A 6,000-nucleotide genomic window follows, 5' to 3' on the forward strand; every position below is an offset into this window, starting at 1 on the left:
CTGCAGGACTTTGGCAGCCGGCAAGGCTGCTGAGGAGGGAACAGCCTGGTGATGGATGACGCTGCCAGCTTTTGCCCATCTGGCAGCCTGAGAAATTTGCATAAAAACAAAGACAGATCCAGTGGCATGAAATATTGATGTCCTGGTACTTTCCAGAGTGGCATCTTGATCCTGGGCTGCAAGAGGCTGGGCTCCTGACCCCAGCATAATGGCGCCTCCTGCCTTTTGAGGAGAGAGCATTGCCTTAGACTAGAGGGCCACCTGGGAGTCCTTGTGAACATTCATTGGTCTTGGGTTTCAGGTGATACTGACTTTAATCAACTAGGTTAAAAAAAAAAACACTGTGGATCAGGTTCTGAGAGGTTCAGTTTGTAGTCTGATGAAGGCAGATGGGAGACTTGGACCACTCAGCAAGCCTAGACCTCCCTCTAATCCTCACAAAGAAACTCACTGACCAAATGGCAACCTTCCAAGAGTGACAGAGTGGGGAGGAGAAGGGCCAGCTCTGAGAAAGCTGGAGCAAGGGGAGAGGTGATAACGGGGTGCCTCTCCTCAGTATGCCAAAGGGGATCTGCTAAAGAAAACTGCTCACACAGCATAGCATCATTTTGGGCAGCCCTTGGATACCTTTATTTGAAAATTCTTCTTTTAACAATGGTCTAGAGTGCAGGCCAGAGTATTTAGATGGAAAGGGGAGAGTGCAGTAGTACAGGTACATTTTGGGTCAGTCCTTAGGAAGAACCAGAACTTTGTTTATCTCCAGTTTGACTTCTCTCAGCACAAAGTCTGAGCTCCCTTCTAAGCTCTGTCCCTGCAGACATTCGCTTCTGACCCAGAAGCATCCTTTTCCATCTGCCAAAAGACCATGGAAATTCAGCATTAGTCAAATTCCTATAGCCAGGGCAGATCAGTCCTAATAGGTCTTTCGGTGTAAGCTCCTCCAGGCTGCTAGCCAGGCTTAGTCATCTTTGTATCCTTGGCTTTTGGTGTATAGGAGGCACCTGAAAGATGTTTGATGAAATGAACAGAATCATGAAGTATGGGTCAGGGCAGGGCCCAGAGCTGACCAGTAGGATAAAGGAAGCTTCCACAGGCCAGTAGCAAATACTCTTTGGTCCAGTCAGGGAGATCTGGTAGCGGGAGAGCGCTTTCTCTGTTAATCTAAAAGCATTCTCTTGACTGGTTGACAAGAGTTAGTAAGATTCTTTCTGCCCAGGGACTTCCTGTCAGAACTACAGCAAAACAGCATTTTGGGCTGTTTGTTTTATTAATTTTTCTCCTATCTAAAAGCAAATGTACATTCACAAAAGAAAAATAGAGACAAACAGAAGAAAACAACTATGATGCTCTCAGTAAGTTGGGCATGTGTTAACATTCTTATTCTAAGTAAATCTGAGTTTTCTGGATTATGGGTGCTGCCCCATTCTGTGAGCAAGTGATGCTAACTGTACCCATTTCCCACATTTTGACCCTTGGAGTGAACCTGGAGTGACCCTGACCTGCTATTGCCCATGCCACATGTGACTCCTGGTGGACATTGACTGAAGATTGCATGTTTTAGGGATCCTAGAAGGTCTTTGGAAACATGCTGCACAATTAATCTATTTGGATCATTCTTCTTACCTTTTGTGACTCAACAATGGCAGTGCCCCATCTTATCAGGGGGGGGGGACAATGACTTATTGCTTGCTCAAACTGAAGTGTGAGGGAGGGGAGATGAGGAGAGCACAGATAGCTATATCATTCTGTCATATAGGAATGACTATTAATTTAGGATCTTTGCTGAGACCAGAGGTTAATCACTTTTAGGCTTCTCCACACACAGCCCTTGTGATTGTTCCACTATGCAAATCAGATCTATTACTCTCCTCTTCAAAATTCTTCAATGACTCACCATCTGCTACAAAAAAAATTGCTATCCCTGAATACTGGTTTTCCCTTCTTTATTAATAACGTAATGCTTGGTTAGATATGAAGTCATGAGAACCAAGGCTATCTTTCCCAACATTCTTTGTAGTTTAGAGAAATGGCTTCCAGCAGACCCTTATGTATTGGAAGAACAGTCCTGGCCAACATCAGTTGACCCAGAGGTGCACCAGAAATCATAAATAATAATGACTTAAAGACACAGTATTTGGTGATGATCTGTGATGTTACAACGTATAATTAACATAATGTTCATCTTTTAAACTTTAACAAAACAAGAAGATAATAGTCAAACTACTTGGCCATTATATAAACACTAGAGTGGAGACACAAATACAAAAGGGAATGCTAACACTGTGATAAAGGGCAGGTAGGCATCTACATGCACATGCATACACACAGATAGAATGTGTCAGGCATAAGAAAAATTCATTAGAAATCATAGCAGAGGAAGGTAGAATGGGTCAAGTAAGAGCAACTGAGCCCATTAAATCCTCCTCTAGGTAGAGCTCATCTGGCAAGTGTCGGGAAGAGCTGCTCTGCTGACGGGTGAATCTCATTTACAGAAATGACTTTAGGAGCCTGATGTCATTAGGCAATCAAATATTCCAATAAATTTATCTTGGCTGATTCTTTAATGTTTCTATAGTTTAGCTCCCGCTGAGAGACTGTGGTCAAATTGAGTAAGTTTCTGATCATTTGACAGTTACATTTCTCACTGTGATTTAATTGACAGTCTGGTGTCACTCATTAGTATTCACAAAAGATTAGTTAGTGTGCGTCAGTATCCCCAAATATGACAAAATTTGATTAGGAAAACTGATAGAATTTATCAGTCTGTAAGATCAAGGCTCATAGCCTTGTTGGTGGCCAGTTCATCAGAATAAAAGCTGTCCTTGGCTTTGCAGCCAGCTGGCCTTACGTAACCTCTGTGTTAATATTCACCTGTCTTTGCCTTTCCACAATTAGTGCTATTATCCAGGCATACATAAGTTTTGGGTGAGATCAAGTGAGTGCCTATTCCTGCTTGGTGGAAAAGATATGAATGCTATGCTTAGCCTATAGACTCAGACTTACTACCAAAAGGTCCCTCTGCAGTCCCTTTATCTTACTCAAAAAGACTATTCTGGGATGTTGTTTTAGGAGGGGTCCTTCCAGACCATTTACCCCAAACTTCTTAGCAGATGTGAATTCTCAGGCCCAAGTATTTATGTAAGTTGTCCTTACTTCACACCCCCACATTCCTCTGTTTGGGAAAGTATTCATGTATGGGAGAGACAGATTTGTTCTGACTGTGGTGTGGTTAGTGACTCAGGCTTGCTGGCTTTGAAGGTAGAAACCATGCTTGTGCTGAACACTAGGAAACTGGTGTTGCACACAGTGTTTTTGGGCGTCAGTATGTGCTGCAGACTGCATGAGGTTTGGGGTTGGGAAGTAGTCTCTAGACATTGTTTCTCAGATCTGAGTTTGACTGCCTGGGGCTTCCCTTCTGCCATCCATTCTCTCAAGCTGTGATTTTGGCAAAAGCAACCCACTTACTTGTGCTTCATTACCTGGACTTTCTTTCCAACTGGTCACACTCCCAGAAGGTAATAAGAGAAGCTTTTTCAACTGGGGAACAATGGAGGTTTCTCGTTCCTATTTTCTGCCTCTCTCTCACTTCCCAAACACATTCACTCTTGGCACCGGCATTGACTGGATGCTGACAACTAAGGGAAGGTTATGTAGAGGGGTAAGGGAAGGATTTCAGTGTGGTGGTGGGTATATGTTTGTAATCCCAAAACTCTACAAGGCTGAGTCAGGAGATTCACTAATTTGAGCTCAGCTTAGGCAACTCAATGATTTAGCAAGAACTTGTCCCAAAATAAAAAAGTAAAAGAACTGGGACTATAACTCAGTGTAAAGCCCCTGGGCCCAATCCCCATATATCCAGGCCTCCCCGCCCCCACAAAAAGAAAAAGAAAATCAGTGTAGTGCAATGAGAATGCAGAGCTGGAATTCTCAGGGTTGAGTCCTATGTCCCTGGCTCTGGGATATTAAGTGGGTCATGATGGGTTTAGGGCTCAAAATCTTCATTTGTAAAAGACCGAGCATTTTAATTGCCTCTAACATTAATTTTCTGTAATTCCATTTTGAATTCATAAAAGTGTGTCTTCTGCACAGTTACAAAATTGGATGTCACTTGCTGGTTAATTGGGCTCTGTCCTTGATGCTGAGATATTGGGTCTTATATCACTGGCCACTGATTGGTTTTAGGAAAGAAGATTCAGTTTCACCAAATGGTGCACTATTGAAATTTTTGGCAATTTTGGCCCCAAAATATTGCTTTAAAAAGGCAGGCTATAGGCTTGGGATTTGAAGGGTTGTCACAGAACTATTGTTAAAGAGTTAGGTTTATAGGCTTAGGCAGTAGCTCAGCACCACAGTGCTTGCCAAGCCTGAGTGTGGCCCCTGGGTTTAATCTATAGTACTGTATGCATACACACACACACATATACACACACGTGCATACACACGTATACACACACACACTCAACTGAGAGAATTAGATTTATTTTTTTATTGGTACATTTTAAATATACATAATGATAATATTTCTCACAAGGGGTTTGTTACTGTACATGATATATCTTGCTTCTTTTTTTCCATTCCCTTCCTCTCCCTTCAACCCCTCTTCCCTACTTACAAAGGTTTCATTCCCTTTTACTCCTATTTTCTTATTTTTTTCTTTTACCTTCCTTCCTTTCCCCCTCTAGTCACCCTAGTTTCCCTCTCCTTTTGAACAACTTCTGAAAGAATTAGATTAGAACTCCAAGTCTTCAGGATGATTTGAGAAAATGTCTTTTACATCACTGTATTTTTGTGAAATGATCAAAGGTTTCTGGATTTTCTAATACTATCCCAATCTCAAATATGCTATTACATGATTTCCATAAATCAGTAATGTCTTAAACTTCTCATATTTTTCCATCTATACCGCATCACCAGGATGTTTCTCTCTCTATCTCTCTCTCTTTTTTTTTAGTACTGGGGATTGAACTCACAATCTTGCACTTGCCAGGCAGGCGCTTAAGCCACTGAGCCAAATCTCCAGCCCACAGGATGTCTCTTGTCAGTAAAAGTAGTTTAAAAATCTCTTGTTCAACCTGGTGTCCAGATTTCTGGTTTTGAAAACATGACTCTGGTATAGTTATAATCTATTTGCCATCCCTTCTGTTATTTTTGTAAAGTCTCTGGATAATAGATTGCCAGGAATTTTCCTTTTTTTACACACAGAAAAAATTGTGGCCATCATACTGAATGGGAAAATAATTGAAAATTAAGAAGGAGACAAAGATGTCAACATGCACTTCTATCCAATGTAGTATTTGAAATTTGAGTGAGAGCAATTATGGTAGACAAGAGAAAGAGATAAAAGGTTTATAAATAGAAAAGAAAGAAATCAGATTATTCTTTTTTTTTTTAATTTAAGAGGAAAAAGAGAAAAACACAAAACAAACCAAAGCGACGTAAGGGTACACGCAATACAGAACTACAAAACAAAACAAAACAAAAAAACATAACAGTAAGAAATTACCTGCTAGTAGATTACACACTATCTTCTTGAAAATAGTTCCTCAAATCACAGTATCAAAGAACACAAGGTGGACATTCAAACAGGGAGACTGCAAACAGCTGTGTTCAATGTTCCAAAAACATTGATAAAGTCAGCTATTTAACACCCCCAAACACACTTGCTGTTATATCCGTTAGAGCTCTTTTTCTTTTTTTTTTCCCTCTCTTTTTTACAACAAAATTTACACATCTTGGATTTTATTACTCCTTAGTGCTTATTACTTTCTTTGGGGGGGGGGAAGAATACAGTCAAATATGGCAAAACAAAGCTGTCAGTCAATACCAAGGATAGACATAGCACATGGTGTAGAACAGAGTACAAGTTTATCAACAATGGTTATCAACGTTGTCCCTTGTTTCCTTAAAAAGAATTGTCTATCTTATTAGATATTATAAAGTTGGACAAAACAGTAGAGAACAAGACCAATAAAACTTAGGCATTGTAAACATTACAGGACT

This window comes from Cavia porcellus, unplaced genomic scaffold, assembly GCF_034190915.1.
Source record: "Cavia porcellus strain 051 isolate PalLab524CR breed Dunkin Hartley unplaced genomic scaffold, mCavPor4.1 scaffold_1, whole genome shotgun sequence".
Classification (NCBI taxonomy): domain Eukaryota; kingdom Metazoa; phylum Chordata; class Mammalia; order Rodentia; family Caviidae; genus Cavia; species Cavia porcellus.